The following is a 17,205-nucleotide window of genomic DNA, read 5'->3' on the forward strand; positions in this document are numbered from 1 at the left end:
TGACTCTACGCACATTTTATATAGGGTAAGTTAACAAGCTAGATTCTAGCTTTATATCTGTCCAGTGGTCGATGGTATCCAGTCGGGTAGCTTCTTGTACCCACCGTCTGGATCTCTTGCGAAACGGCAGGCCCGCTGGTGGTAGGAGAGGAGGATGTCCCTGGGTTGGCACTTGGTTGAAATGCCAGTGACGTGTCTCCGTACTGCTAAGGTTCCCCACGTTGAGGATCCTTGCTCTCGAGAGCAGTGGTTCTTTGTCACAATGTCAGGTGAAACGGCCTTGTGGTGTAATAACACAAACAGTAAAACACAGAGTGCCAGACTGCCCACAACAATACCAGGAATCCAGTTTGACCTGCCTCGTTTTTTAGACCCATTGCTAGGTCAACGAATCACATGTCGCGATCACGTCATTGGAGCGCGACGGTTTGCTTGGACTGGTCATATGCAACCCTTCCCCCCACCGCTGGCTTCGAAACATCGAGTGGAATATGCAGGTGTTACGCTAGTAATAAGCATGCTGGTAACTCATTTGTTGTCACATAAGGAGAGCTGCGATAGGAAAGCAAGTTCGAACTTTTGATCTCTCCGGTGTAAACGTTTCCGCTCAGCTAGATCTACAAAGAGCGTTCTTAACCTTGTAAATAAAGCACTCTGCAAGCCTGTTCGAGGTTGAATGATACGGTTTTTAATCAAGTGACGTAAGCCTAACTCTTCCGCAAAAAGCTTTGCTCTTTGGAAGCGAACTGCATGCGATTATCTGTGGCAATGGTTTTCGGGAATCGATAACGAGCAAACAGCCCTCTCGAATTGTCAATTGTACCCTGCGCAGTAGCCGAGGGCTGAAAAAAATTCGGGCAACTGCAGTGCACGTCTACGTCTACAAAAAACATTTTGTGCAAGAAGGCGCTAGCAAAATCTATATGCAGGCGCTGCCATGATGCTGTTGGCCGGGACCAAGAATCTAGGGACGCTTTCCAATGTTCGCAATGCTGTTCTTGGCAACATAAGCACGCGGTGACACGCTGCTGGAGGCTCTCCGCGATTGACGGCCACTACGCATATCTGCGCGCCAGTTGCTTGCGACGCACGATTGCACGGGGACCTTTGTGGAATTCTTGCCGTAGCAAGTTGCGCATCCTCCCTAGAACTATCACTCTTATCCAAAATATGAAGCAACGTTGCTAAATGTGAGGTCGCTGCACCGGTCAAAAACCGCTTCAAATATTTTCCGCCACATACGACAGCCGCCCTACAGTTACGAACTTACGAACTTTTTCTCTTTATAAAGCCTAGGCTCCCGAGCTGTCGTTCGAGCAATGTGGTGGCTTGAAACTGAGATTGATCGCAGCCACAATGAATTTGTAGTCTCTTCACTTTCTTGCGTTTCACCTTTCGTAACTGAAAGGGGAGGCGAGAACAGAAATCAGCTTCGGCGTTCTCGCTTGATCTTCTGAGGCTGACTGAAAACGGATAAGCTGATAGCCTGCCTTCCCAGCAAAGCAAGAGCGCTGCTGCTATGGTCACAATGCGGGTTGTCGGCCCCTAAATCGTTTGAAGCGGTTTACAGTAGGTGAAAAAGATAACGCATGACCGTAAAGGTATAAATGAAACTTGTTCTAACCAAATAAAAATGTATGAATCTCTTCCTACGGCTGGCTATAGCGCATATCGGGATTGGACTGCGTACGCAATGCCAACGCAATTGGCTTTGTGCTTATGTCATCGAAAACATGAGAAAGGAGCGCGCCAAAATCGTACTGCCATCCTTCGCGTGATAGATTTAATGGTTTACAGGGGTCGTAGTGCGAATAGGTCGGCGGAGACGCAAGCAAGCTCTTCATCTTGGCGAACACTTTCTCGCAACGCGTGCCTCAGCACCACGCGGCGTTTTTACGTAACAGTCCGAAGAATGGTCGCGCCGCAGTTGCTAGATTACAAAAAACTTCCCGCCGAAATTTGCGACTCCCTAGAACGACCGCAGCCGCTGCCTGACTTTAGGGACTGGAGACTTCAGGAGTACGTCATCCTTCCCCACCGTTGCCTGGATACCTTGTTTGCTGACCCTGTGTCAGAGGTAGCGAAGCTCCTGTTTGAAATACGAACACTTCTTTTTGTTGACACGGGCGCCTCTTTCAAGAAGTCTTTTAAACACATCTACATTATTGAAATGCTCTTCGTCATTTTTACAAATCACCAGAGCCTCGCGTATGTAGCAGCACAGATGGGGTAGGCCTTTGAGCATGGTATCAGTTATTCTTTGGCAAAACTCTTATGCAGAAGAAAATGCAAACTCTAGTCAATTATTTAAAAAACAATCCTTCCTGCGTGTTCTACTCGAGGCACTCTTTGACAATTCTATCATGAGCACTTTCTGATGGGCCCTGTCGAGATCAATCTTGGAGAAATGCTGAATTCCCGACAAGGCTGCGAACGTGTCGTCCATCCTCGGTAAATGATAGCGGCCGACTTTAAGGCACGCTTTAACTCTCGTCTTGGAGTCATCGCAAATGCGTATAATACTATATTTTTCTATTACTGCTGCTGCTGGAGTAGCGTATTCTGACATCGTTACCGGCGATATAATCCGCAGTTTTTCCTTTGTAGCCAGTTAAGCGACAAAGCTCTTTCCAGCGTGAGCTGAACTGTCCTGAACATTAGAAATCTCCGCTTTATGTTGCTGTGAACCATGCATTGACTTTATTTGTCTTTTCGCTTTTACCGCCCGGCTGCGGCTGTCTGTGTTATCTCTGTGCCAAGGGAAGCGCGTGTTCCATTCTTTCTTTCTGTGCCGCATGTGTTATCTGTTCTAATAGGGAGAGCATTCCGATCTAACGTGAACAGCCCAAGAATAGTCTTCTTGGATCTACAATTTTCTAGATGTGAATAGACGGTTCGAGAACCACGCGCGCCGAAAGATAAAAAGCCTGCAGAGCAGAAGACGGGGTATTCGATCGCCGACGCTCGCTTGCGTATACGTCACTTTGCTGACTGCTGCTTCGCCACCTGTGTATTCTTTGAGTGGTTAGGGGAGCACACGTTCGCTCCAATAAACTTGTTTTCCTTCAAGACCACTGCGTTATCTTTGGCATCGTGACATCTGGTGGAGGTGTAGGGTACATGAACCCTAAGATATCGTCAAGCCGACAAGCAAGCCCAACTCGTGTCAGCCGCCGACAGCAAGGTCTTCAACCACAGTTTGGACTGCTTCCGGACAAAGTGAAGAATGAAGACGACGGGGAAATCCACCATGATCACCGCAGGTACCTTGGCCAGCACTTCTAATCCTTCCCTCGTCATTCGACAGCCTCGGGAACCCCCATCATTCCGATGATCCCCCGGAGAAGACCCTGAGCACTGGTTAGAGAAAGTGGATAGCGTCCGGGCATTTAACAGGTGGGATGACGAAGAAACGTTCGTCATGTATTCTTCTGTTTAGAAGATACGGCCCCAACGTAGTTTCAAAACCAAGAAAGCTCCCTAACTGACTGGACTCACATTAGGAGCTAGCTTCTCAAAACGCTCGCCACCATCGTGCGGAAAGAACAAGCCGCCCTTTTGTTGGAAACGCGCATGCAACACCCCAGCGAAGGGGTCGTTATCTTCGTTGAGGAGATCAAGCAAATATTTGTTTTCTTCCTTGTTTTCTTCCATCATTTCGGGGGGCGGCGGACCACGAAATGATGGAAGAAAACAAGCTACGCCTATTAATGGGTGGTGTGAAACAGGAACTGTTTGCTGGACTTGTCCACAACCCACCCAAAAACGTCGCCTAATTCGGGACCGAAGCCAGCACCATTGCGAATGCCCTTGAAATGCGCGCAAAGCACTATGACCGCAGCTTTATTCGCACGGCTAATACAAATTCCGTCGAGAGCATGCGCCTTCCCACAGATAGCCTACGCGAGGCCATCCCCGAAATAGTGAGTGAGGAGCTGCGGAAACTGCTCCCAACGACGCCGCAGCAACAAGTCTCTTGTCTTACAGACGTCATTACAGAAGTGTAGCAAGCGCTGGGAACTTCAACGACGCCAGAAGCACCTCGCGAGCCGCACGTCATGGCCTACGCGGCTGCTGTCCGTCGCCGTTGCCCATCTGCGCCCTATCGTCGCGAGGCTCCGTACCATCGTCCCCTGTCGCTGACCCGACATCCTGCGGTGCAACCCCCCGCCCTAAGGTAGACTGACGTGTGGCGAACGCCTGACAATCGTCCGCTGTGCTACCACTGCGAAAAGGCCCACCACATCTACCGTCACTGCCCTTACAAAAGGCTTGGTCTGCGAGGATTCTACGTCGACGCACCGCGCCCCCGACCCGGCCTGCGCGAATCGAAGATCGAAGAATACCTCTCCAACACCAGCCGTGGACCAGCCGGTTTCAACCGATCGCCATCACCGTACCCCTACCAGTCGTCCAACTGCCGTAGCAATGCTGATTTCGCACGGGGAAGGTCCCCCAGCCGACGCGGGGGAAAGTAAAAGCAGACCCTTCTGGAAGTGGAGTGGCAAAAAGGCGGAAAAGTGAAAACCCTCCAACGACGCAAGGGCACGCCGAAGACCGTGATTCACGACAAGCCCTCATCCCGACGACCCGACCGAATCCTGACGAGACTTCCGAACACGACGACAGCTACACGGCGCGACGCGTACCCAACGTGCCAGAGACTGCCGCTGAGAAGACGACAACAACGACGCATAGTGCCCGACCGTCAAAACGCACAAGCCGAGATGCGTCACCCCGACGCACCCGGAGTTCGAAGAAGGCAGCGTCCGACGTCCAGTTGTCCATCGACGGCTTTGACGTAGTCGCCCTCATCGAAAAAGGAGCCGACTACTCGGTAATGAGCGGGTAATTCGCGTTAAGCTGAAGAAAGTTACGATAAGATAGAACGGTGCGCATATACGCACAGCAGAAGGCCACCTCGTGACGCCAAGTGGAACGTGTGCAGCGCGCGTCACCTTAGACAGCACGACGTACCCAGCGGTGTTCGTCATTTTGCCTAACTGCTCCCACGACATAATTCTCGGAATGAACTTTTTGACACACAACGGCGCAATATTTCATCTGGAGACGAAGTCGATAACTTTCTCCTCCGATCACTCCTTGACGCCGGAACCGAATTCCGAACACCGTGCAGCTGTAAGGATCGCCGATGATCATGTCACTCTGCCACCCCGGTCAAGCTTGATGGTCACCGTACACTGTCAAGGTGCTGCTCCCGACGTCGACGCTACCGTGGAGAGTGACCAAAGGTTGCTTCGCGACCGCGGTGTGTCTGTCGCAAGAGGCATTGCGCTGTTTATGCAGCGTAAATCCCACGTTTCGATCACAAGATTCAAAGATGAGTACCAGCATTTAAACAAGGGCGCTTCAATCGCATCCTCGAAGAAACGCAGCAAGCAAGTGACGTGATCGCAGTCGGCGACATTTAACGCGCACCCGACGATACCTTAAAGCTTCCGCATTCCTTCGACGTGAATCCAGCCCTACCGCAAGAAGACAGGAACAAGTTATTGGCTTTGCTCTGTCACTACAGCGAGTGCTTTTCGTCAAACTCAAAATTACGTCAGACACCTCTAACGAAGCACCGGATAATAACCGAGGATGGAGCCCGACCTACCCGACAGTCACCGTACCGCGTCTCTTCACACGAGCGCGAAGCCATCCGCACTCAAGTCGACGACATGCTCAACGACGACATTATACAGCCATCGAAAAGTCCCTGGGCTGCGCCGGTCGTACTGGTGAAGAAAAAATACGGCACATTAAGGTTCTGCGTTGAATACCGGCGGTAGAACAAGATCCTCAAAACGGACGTGTACCCCCTGCCACGAATTGACGACGCCCTCGACCAGCTCTGCTATGCGAAGTACTTCTTTTCGATGGATCTGAAGACAGGCTACTGGCAAATTGAAGAACGCGAGAGAGATGGAGAGAAGACTACATTCGTAACCCCGGATGGCCTATACGAGTTCAAGGTGATGCTGTTTGGGCTATGCACGCCACCAGCAATGTTCCAAAGAGTCATGGACAAGGTGCTAGCTGGCCTGAAGTGCCACACCTGCCTCGTATACCGCGACGACGTTGTGGTATTCTCGCGGACTCCCAAAGAACACCTTGCAAGGTTTCAGTCTGCACTTGAGGCCATCCGTAAGTCGGGGTTAACGCTGAAGACTGAAAAGTGCCCCTTCGCCTACGAGGAACTCAAGTTTTCGGGCCATGTCATAAACGCCACGGGAGTACTGCCTGTCCGTCGAAAAGTTTAGCCATAGCCAACTTCCCAAGGACAAAAAATAGGAAGGGCGTAAGGAGATTTCTCGGACTTTGCGCATACTCCCGGTGCTTCGTCGAAAACTTCGCACGCATTGCAGAGCCACTCACACGCTTGACGAAAGATAGCACCCCTTTCAGCTGTGAAAATTCCCCACAAACAGCCTTCAGCGAGCTGCAAAAATGTCTGCAAACGCCGCCTGTGCACCGCATTTCGACGAAAACGCCGAAACAGAAATGCACACGGACGCCAGTGATATAGGCTTGGGTGCCGTTCTCGTCCATAAGCAAAGCAGGAGCGAAAAAGTAATCGCCTATGCCAGCAGTGGTTTGTCAAAGGAGAAAAAAACTACTCAGCTTCTCAGAAAGAGTGCTTCGCGAATATCTGAGCCATTTCGAAATTCCGCCCGTACGTGTATGGAAGGCCGTTTAAGGTTGTGGCAGACCACCATGCGCTGTGTTCGCTCGCCAATATAAAGAACCCCTCTGGCCGTCTTGGTAGGTGGAGCTTGCGCCTGCAAGAATTCGACGTTACAGTAGTCTCTAAATCCGGGAGGAAACACTAGGACGCCGACTGCCTGTCTCGCGCCGCCGTCATCGCACCACCACAACATTCCGAAGAAGACAGCGCATTCTTCTGAGTCGTTACGGAAAGCTACCTAGCCGCCCAGCAGCGTGCCGACCCCGAGTTACGCGTAATGATAGACTACCTCGATGCTCGCAACGTCGCCGTTCCTAGGACCTTCAAACGGAACTTACCAGCACTAGCCTGAAAAACTCCGTCCTCGTGAAGTAGAATTTCAGTCCCGGAACCAGAACGAATTACCTTCTTGTCATTCATAAAGACCATTAAAGAAATTTTGGAAGCATGCCACGACGACCCGTCTTCCGGATATCTCGGCACAGCTCGCACTATTGGAAAAATTAAGATGTACTTCTGGCCCGGCCTTGCATCCGACGTCACCCACTACGTCCGGAGCTGCCTTGACTCTCAGCGACAAAAGACGCCACCGACGAGACCCGCCGGACTTCTGCAGCCGATCGCCGTCCCATCAAGGCCCTTCCAACAGATTGGAATGGACCTTCTGGGCCCGTTCCCTACGTCACGATCCGAGAACAAGAGGATTGTCCTAGCAACAGACTACATGACGCGCTACGCGGAGACCGCCGCTCTTCCAAGGGGGACAGCACAAGAATTCGCAGTTTCTCTTAAGACACGTTGTGCTGCGACATGTAGCCCCTCAAGTCCTCATCACGAACCGCGGAATGGTATTTACTGCGGAGCTCATGCAAGAAATCTTACGCTACCGCAACACTGATCACCGAAGAACGACGGCGTACCACCCCCAAACGAGCGGAATAACTCAACGTTTGAACAAGACGATTGCGGATATGCCGTTCATGTACGTCGACGTTGAACATAAAACCTGGGACAAAGTGCTCCCATACGTCACGTTTGCGTACAACATGACTATCCTAGAAACCACGCAGATGACACCGTTCGAGCTTGTCTATGGAAGACGGCCGACTACAATGCTCGACGCCATGCTGCCGCACATTGAAGACGACTACCTAAACACCCGCATCAAAATATACTTTCAGCGTGCAGAGGAGGCCCGCTAATTCCCTCGAATTTGTATAACGGACCAGCAGCTGGTGGATGCCAGCCTCTACAACCTCCGACGCCGAGCCGCCGAGTACCACGCAGGGGATCGTATGTAGGTTTGGACTCCCATCCGATGACGCGAACTGAGTGAGAAACTTCTGCGACGGTATTTCGGACCCTAGAAGAATCTACGACGTGTTGGCGAACTTACCTATGAAGTGATCCCCGATGTCGATTCCGGCACGTCACGACGACACACGCGGCCTGAAGTCGTCCACGTGGTTCGCCTAAAACCTTTCTACGGACGATGGCAAACATTTATTTTTATTTGTTCGGACTGTCGCCTATGTTAGCATCGGGTCGATGAACTCTTAGAGGGGGGTAATTATAGGGGGGTAATGTCGCGAACCATGCATTGGGTTTATTTGTGTTTTTGCTTTTACTGCCCGGCTGCGCCTGCCTGTGTTATCTCTGTGCCAAGGAAAGCGCGTGTTCCATTCTTTCTTTCTGTGCCGCATGTGTTATCTGTTCTAATAGGGAGAGCATTCCGATCTAACGCGAACAGCCCAAGAATAGTCTTCTTGGATCTACAATATTCTAGATGTCAATAGACGGTTCGAGAACCACGCGCGCTGGAAGATAAAAAGCCTGCAGAGCAGAAGACGGGGTATTCGATCGCCGACGCTCGCTTGCGTATACGTCACTTTGCTGACTGCTGCTTCGCCACCTGTGTATTCTTTGAGTTGTTAGGGGAGCACAAGTTCGCTCCAATAAACTTGGTTTCCTTCAAGACCACTGCGTCTTCTTTGGCATCGTGACAATATCAAGTCTAAAACATTGTGGCTGGCTCTTTCGTTATCGTGCCTATCTCGTCTTCGAAAGCAATGGCTTCTTCGCCAGCAATGTGTCCATCCTTTTTTATGCCCTTATCATAAATAGTATCTGACCTTGCACTGCTGTTCAGGTTCCAGATTTTTGCCCACTCCAGGCGGACGCCCCGCAGCCAATGCTGACCGAATAGAGGGGCTTCCTCCTGGTCCACAACGTAGAGCGGTAGACTTTCAGAATGGTCGCCGTGCTTTACGTTGACTAAAGAGACCCCCTGAGGTTTTAACAGTGCTCCGTTGTAGGTACTAAGCTGAAATATGGCGGGCTGTAGTAGCGCCAAAGCAAAGAGCGGACGAAACTGCGTCGTTGACATGACGGAAATAGCCCCTCCCGTGTCCAGCTCTATGTTCACAAAGGCGCCATTGATAGTCATCTGCACGGTGATAGGATCGAGCCGAGCCGTTTACGTGCCATTTGGGCTGAAAGTTGCAGCTTTCTTCCTTCATTTTCCTTTTCAATAGCATTTTCTTTGAAGAAGTCTTACCCCCACCTATTCAGCTCTCTTGATATGCCCTTTTTGTAAGAGTTGAAATAGGTTGCGTCCAATTGGGGCATGCTTCACTCCTGTGTTTCGGCAATCCACGGGAAAAACAGGTTTTACCTGCTTTAAGCAATTCTGCTTGCATCGTCTGTACGACTGTTAATTTATCGTCGCTGCTGTATGGTTCTGTAGCACTCTTCTAAGCTGCTTCTACGCAAGTGTCCGCTCCACCGCTTTCTTGAGCGTAAGCTTTCTATCCTCAATGAAATGCACTCGCCAAGTGTCTTCTCATAGGAAGCCACACACGAAGTTGTCCCTAAACGACTTGTCAAGGGCACTTCCAAACTCGCATATTCGCGGTAGCTGACACAGCTCGGCCACAAAATTACTGATGAAATAGCCTTGTCGTTGACAATTCCGCCGAAACTTGACCCGCTCTCCTATGACAGCCGGCTACAGGAACAGGTCGTCGCTCAAAACGTTCTTGAGGGCTTCAAAATCATGGTAGAAGGCAGTGCTGGAGCTGTCAAGACATCAATAAACAGTGGGATTTTGAACCGATAATGCTCAAGAAAGCGTGTGCACTGTCGCTGTCGGGAACAAGGTTGACAATTAGGAAAGTCTAAAGTCGTTCTTCGTACAAAGCCCAATCGTGGCTGGACTTCAGTCATGACGACAGTCTACTGGTATAGCACACAGCGAAAACACAGTGTTCTTCACCGAGCGGATTTTGCAAACACTTGCCCTCCAAACTGAAGGATGACGCCTGAGAATCCGATCTTCATCGCCGGTAGTAGTGTTGGCCTGTTTGTGAGAAGGAGCAGACACTTTTCTATGAGCGGGCGACGTTTATTTCTGCATGCTCATCGGTGCGTGGCTGGCCAAGATGTGAGAGGCGGCAGGTTGCGGTGCTGGCCTTTTATTCGTTCAGCACGCATTATATAAGACTGGACGCTAACCTTGTAGCAGCTGTGACGCAAGGCATAACTTCTTGCAGGTAAACGTTTGTTGCTATATGTACCCACAAATTACCCATTCCAGATAATCAGTTGGATAATCCAGATAAAAGTGTATAAGACCACAAACTACCCCCTTAAGTGCTCATTGCTCATGTTTATGCTCATAAAAAACCGCTGGGGTTCTTCATGTGCAGAATCCTAGAGGAAACCATATAAAAGAATTTTCACCCATGTCGAACACGTGCTTATCTAATGATTCAAACTTCGGAAAAACACACTGCCCATGCTGGGAGACAGATAACAAAATTGGTTTCTCTACTCTCTCTAATTTTGAAAAATTGAGTTCAAGTAATATTGCTATTTTCTTTTCCCTATTTTCTCGTCACATTTTTTGCGAGCAACGGGAGGACATTTTATATGCATCCGCTGCTTTTGGAAACCGTAAACTTTTTTCACAGCAGCATGTCTAACCCAAGGAAGTTTAGTAGTCTCAGGCAGATTTGCGACATTCCATGCTAACCATTGTAAAGAGCAGTGAAAGAATGTTTTTTCTCAGAGCAAACATAAATGGCAAGATCGTTAAAAAAATAAGAGCATTCACTGAGAAATAATACATGCAGCAGATGGGAAAAATAGTCGCATGAAATGCTGGTTCTTATGTAACTAGATGCAATTGAAATAAAAATATGGAAAGCAAGAAAATGTGAGCAGTCATACAAAACACTTCGTTACACGCACTGCTTTAAGACATTTTAAAATATAATAACAAAAAAGTACATATAAAAACGTAATTGTAGCCCAACATACAATATCAAGCATATAACATATATTGCCAGCAGATAGCTTTTAAACAATTATAAGTTTTTGAGTACACACAGCACTACAGCGCAGGTGGTAGTGAATTGAACAAACATTTTGTCGAAAGTTTTGGTGGAATGGTTTGAGTAATTATTGCGCATTTAGGAGTAATAAACTGTTGCCTTGAACAAACCACGAAGTGCTTGTATTGGAAAGCTGGGAAACATGTATGAAAAGGAAGACTATCATTTTACTTAGGTCGTGTAGAAATATACCAACGTATATTGTACGACAGATACAACTAAAATAAAAACATTGGTGTCCATCAACTGTAAAGTATTTGTAATAAACGAACTGAAACACAGTTTTCTCACGCCTTGTTTGTAATGTCCTAAATGAGGACAATTGAGTAGTGTAAGTGTTACCCATTCCCATATGCCATGGTATTCTGCCAGATAACTAGCATTGTATAGTGAATGGCAGCTAGCTGTGCTGAACGATGACCGAGATTTGACGACACCTGTTATGCCATTGGCAATTTTTTTAACTAGGATGTCCACCGATCACCCGCGGTCACACGCCGTGCAATAATAACTAAGACATTGTCCAATCCAATCCGATTAGTAACCTAAATGCGAAACCTAACGTTGGAAATAAAATTTCAGCCTAGAAATGCAAAAACATCGCTGGTAGTTACGGTATCGTGAACAATAGTAGTGGCTTGAATGCAAGTTGGTGATATTTTTTGGTGAGCTGAAGACTGCAACTGTGAATTAATTGGGACTGATGTGTAAATTGTTTTTCCAGCACCAAACTGGTGTTCGGTTTAGTCACCGTTATTAGCAAACCTTTTTTCCAAGCATGCATCGGAGTTCACGTAGTAACGACTAAGTGTAAAGCGATCCACTAGCAACAAACCAGAACACAAAAACCTGCCTAGAATGTATGCACATCACGGCTGCACCTCATGTTAGTTTAATGGCCTCTGCATGTGTGATCTCTTAACAAAATCTGATGAATGAGACACCGAATAACCAGGTAGACTGCCGAATACACTCGACATCGAGATGCAAAATTGCACCACAACAAAACATTTATTTTGGACCTTCAACAGGTCCAGACTTACTGATGTAATAGACGTAGGCTTCATCTAGTGTCCCTTCACCGCCTACATTCCAATCGCTGCCGATGTTGTAATGGCCAGCAATGCAAGCATAACCCAAACTGTAGCGGTATCTGAATATAGGCGCGAAAAACGCTTAGTTTAATCGCCGAGCTCTCCTTAACAGAATTGCACTTGTGGAAATTGTGCAAATCAACAGCCGGTATACTCCGAGAATAGAGAAAAAATCAGCGTTGAAGAAAGCAAACATAAAGAGAGTAAACGCTTCTTGCCGCAGCTCCAAAGATGTTCGCCTTTTGCCAAAAATAATGTGCTCCGACACAGCTCCCCGTGGGGTGGACGGCCACCGCGTCTTAGCACCGATTAAGTTTCGGGATCCGGATTGTTTCAGACCCCTGGCCCAAGGCGGGTTCCCTTCATCTCACCAAACTGTCACTGAACGACCTTCCAAGCTGGCAGTGGCTGGTGTGGAGACCACGTCTACGCAGAGCAGTGTCGCTCCAACCATATCTGCACCACGGCCTGCAAGCTCACCTTGTAATGCTACCGAGCTTAACACGGACAGCCGCACTCTCCGATATCTCCGCTGCACGATAACCTTCAAACTTAGAAAACCTTGACTACCGAAGCGGTGGTGGTTAGTCCTAAAGACCTCCGAAAAGGTGCGCGGTCAAGAAATTCCTAAGTGCCAGTACCTCTGGACAACTCTTATAATACACAGACCTTATACAATACCTCCCCGTACCGAATGCGAGGAACAAATTGTGACATAAAAACCTAAAAACAAAACCTATTTTTATAGCGCTTTTGCCCACAAGGACCATCACCACCTTATTATCGCTTCAAACTATGAGCATTAGAAAGAAAAAAACCCGAAACTCCGTACATGATGACGCCTCTCTGAAAAGCAAGATCCACGCAACACACTGCCTTCTAATATGGCTTTTTGAGTGTCGTGTGCCTCGAAAAACGCATAGACTTATTACAAAACTTTTCAAATACTTAGAAGGGGTTCACACGCGACCGCGATGGTGTCTGGAATTCTTTATTGAGATTGGCGATGGTTGCGCATAAACAGTTAGCGTGAATAGCTGCCGTACTGCAATATATTCACTAAAAGTACGTTTGCTTTACACACGGCCTAGCTGATACTAAGGCCTGTTTATCTCTATATATCACCCTCATATTTCAGTACCCGCTTAGGTGCGCCCGGTTGCCCAACATTCCAGTCCCACAGTAGCTTCAGGCACACGCCGGCCCCGCGCAGCAAAGGACGATAACCCCTTCTTATACCTTACCACACGTGTAGCGGGTTTGTTCTGCCGAAACAATGCGAGTGTTTTGGCGACACAATTCAGAGACATCACGCCACGACTGTGAGCTGCAACTACTGTAATTCCTCACTTTAGGGGTTATCCAACTCCCTCCACATATCTGGCTTGCACGTGTGGCGTCAACTCCAGCGTCAGAATTCTGGAATACTTGGCGTACACAGGGCAATCCCCGCATGTGCTTTTCTTCTGGAATACGGGCTTCGCGGCACAATTGCGATCCGTAATTCGCGATGCACCTCTCGTACAGCTTTCCGTGTACATAAAAGATGGCCGAACGACTATTCAGGATGTGTGTATTTTATTAGCCGCGACGTAAGCAGCCGTTGCTCAAATATTCTGCGACGCATTTCACTGTCTCCAATCCACCGGGGCTTTAGAATATTTGTGTCTTAAATCTTTGCGTCGATGTTTCGAATGCAACAACAAGGTCTTTCTGGATCTGTCCAATGTACGTTTGCAGTGCTGCAAATGTTACTGATGCTTATTTAGAAGTCATCAAAATTTTGCCATATTTTATGCAGAACCCGCCGTTTTCTTTTGTTATATGAAAATTTGCCGAAGGTTCAGAAAACAAACAATGCCACTCCCCGACTATTGTCACGCATGTCTGCAGCACATCGTGCTTGTCAGTTGGTGCTTGCACTTCTGAAACCACCATCCAGAATGTTTGTGACGATTGCGTTCAGTGTCTTTTTTTCATGCTGGGACAACGTGTACTGGGTTTAGATTTCCGTTCACAAAACGTACTGTTCATCAATAGTTCTTGCGTGAAATATATATGTTTCTTTTCCTTGAGCTCATCCAATCTGGACGCAATATTTCACTATCGAAGCTTATAGTGGAGCAGGTAACTATTATCTCCTCAGTCAGCCACCCTTGTGTCCACACCCTGTTCTTACGTTGTTGACGCATGTGTGCGTTTTACGCGTTCGGAACCACTACACCACGACACTACCTACTGCTGGTTTTTCCCATGCTAGATGTTTCAGATGGCCTTAGAAGACTGTTTGTGGACTACTCCCGTTTGAGCTCTTGTGAACTGATCCATGGTAATTGCATTGATCTTGCGGACCGTCTGGGCAGTGTGCCAGTGTTAGACAACCAAACTGACAATAAGCTCAACATGTCAATCAAGATGCGAAGGTAGTTCCATTTTTAGCCTAGAAGGATGGCAAGTAAAATAAAATTAGTTTCGGACGTCGCACGCGTAACATCTCAGGCGGACAGCGGTATTTTTATTACAGAAAGGCGTTTGCATTGCGGACATGCCTGAGTTGTTCCCGTCGCGGAACCGAAGGGGTAAAATTCACGGATAAGTTAAAAATTATTGTTGCACGATCCGCACATTACTAGTACGGGGAGTGATCAGCCACCCCAAACAGTACAGTTTATTCATGAATATCTAAGCTACACTAAACATCAGTTAGTGTTACTGATACCGCCGTGCAACGTAACCACGCCACACAATACCCTCGAAACCGGTAATCAAAGGTGAAAAAGAAGAGAAAAAGACTCTTAGTGCTGCCGAGAGGTCACTGGTTTTCAGCGCGAGGAAGATGTCCCAGCTTAACAAATCGCTTTGGAACATCATGCCGACGGGTTAAGTACGAGTGACAGGATGACGCCGTTCGAGCTTGTCTGCAGAAGACGGCTGACTACGATGCTTGACGTAATCGTTCCGCAAGTTGAAGGCGACGACCTCAATGCCGACATAAACGTATAGGTTCAGCGTGCGGAGGAGGCGCAAGAGCTCGCTACAGTTCGTACACTTTCCGGCAGCTAGTGGATACCAGAAGCTACAATCTCCGACGCTGCGACGCCGAGCACCACCCCACGAATCGTGTATGGGTTTAGACCCAGTCTAAAATCACAACAGGAATACCACAAAAAACTCACAGGAATTCCTGTCGTACGACAGAAAACATTGTTGTGACAACAAAAGCCCTGTTGTTACGACAAACTCATCTGTGTTTAGGACACACCTTTCTGTCATAACGACAAAAGTTAATTTTATAAAGGACAAACGTTCTTGTAGTTACAGCAGAACTGCCAGTTACGCTACACTTACAATGAGCAATAACAATCAAAACATGTGCAACCAGCGATGAAAGATCAGGTTCACAAGACATGAATTCGGCATGAAAGCACGTCAATATCAAGACTGGAATACGAATCACGACAGAACACCAGAGCCCCGACACGCAAGGCTACGACGCGACGACAGTACGACACGCGAAAATGCGACAAAACTACAGAATTGTTTTCTGTGGTTTTTTTTAATGGGGACCCCCATCCGACGACGCAGACTATTTCGGACCCTACCAGATTCTACAAGGTGTTGGGCAACTTTCGTAAGAAGTGATACCCGATGGTGATTCCGGCACATCCGGACGACACACACGACCCAAAGTCGTTTACGCCATCACCACAAACCTTAGTTTACAATATGACGGGATTTCGTTGCCGTCGTTGTTTGTTCTTACTGTGGTTTTATTTTAGCATCGGGTCGAGGCACTCCTAAACGGGCAGTAATGGCGGGATCAATGCATTGGGTTTGTTTTTATATGTTTTGCTTTAAGGCCCGGCCAAGCCCTGCTGTGTTATCTGTGTCCAAAGCAAAGCGCATGCTCCATTTCATATTTTTATGCCTAACGGGTTATCTTGATACGGAGAGCGGTTCGCTCTAATGTCACTAAACTGTAAATATGTCCGCTGATCTACAATATTCTGAACGTTAATCGCCGGTTCGAGAAACACTCGAGCCAAAAGATAAAAGCCTGAAAAGCAGTCGCCGCGGAATCCCTTCTGCCGACACTCGCCTGCGCAAGTCACATTGTTGAGTGCTGCTTTGCCGCATTTGTATTCTTTGAGTGATATGGGAGCACAAGTTTGCTTCAGTAAACTTGTTTTCCTTGCAAACAACTACGTCGTCTTCAGCTTCGTGACAATATAAAGAAACAGTAACATATGTCCTGTAAAAAAATAGAATAATATATTATTTAGAAACTTGCGTCAAGAAGCTGCAAGAGAAGATGACCCAAAAATAATTTTTTTCATCACCACGGAATAATAATTTGCTACGGTTGTTTCTCTGAGGCAGCTCAGAATAATATTTTGGAATGTAGCTGCAATCGCAGGCATATACATTCGCCACCACTCGATAAAATATGAGCCCTTACTTTACTTTCAAGCAATAAGATTAACACATAGGTTTCAAAACTGCCGAGTGAGTACATATATAAAAAAATGTTGCAAACACTTCTCGTTCTCCGAGCCCGCACCCACGGCCGCCCCCCACAGCCCACCCCGAACCCACAAGTGACCATCCATGGCTCTCCCATTCCCCAAGTCACCACCCTTTTGGTACTCGGCGCTCCTTTTCACTACGACGACTCCGGCGCATTTCTTCTCCCACACCTCCACAAAACAATCACCCAACTTACGCACCTTTTTCGGCGCATCCGCGGCTCCACCTACGGCTTCAAAGAATCCGACACCTGCAAACTCTTCGAGCCCTCCTCATCAGTCGCCTTACATACAGCTGCCCTTTCATGAACCTCAAACACCGGAGGCTAACAAGCTGTACGCTCTGCTCCGCAAGACCTACAAAGCAGCCTTAGGCCTCCCTATCTACATTTCCGACACACGCCGCCCCCAACTTGGCCTCCACAATACCCTCAGAAAAATCTTGGAAGCCCAACGCACTTCCCACCTGCACCGACTCTCCCTCACACCGGCTGGTCGAC

The sequence above is a fragment of the Haemaphysalis longicornis genome, unplaced genomic scaffold, assembly GCF_048455015.1.
Source record: "Haemaphysalis longicornis isolate Haplotype H1 unplaced genomic scaffold, Haemaphysalis longicornis Haplotype H1 scaffold_5, whole genome shotgun sequence".
Classification (NCBI taxonomy): Eukaryota; Metazoa; Arthropoda; class Arachnida; order Ixodida; family Ixodidae; genus Haemaphysalis; species Haemaphysalis longicornis.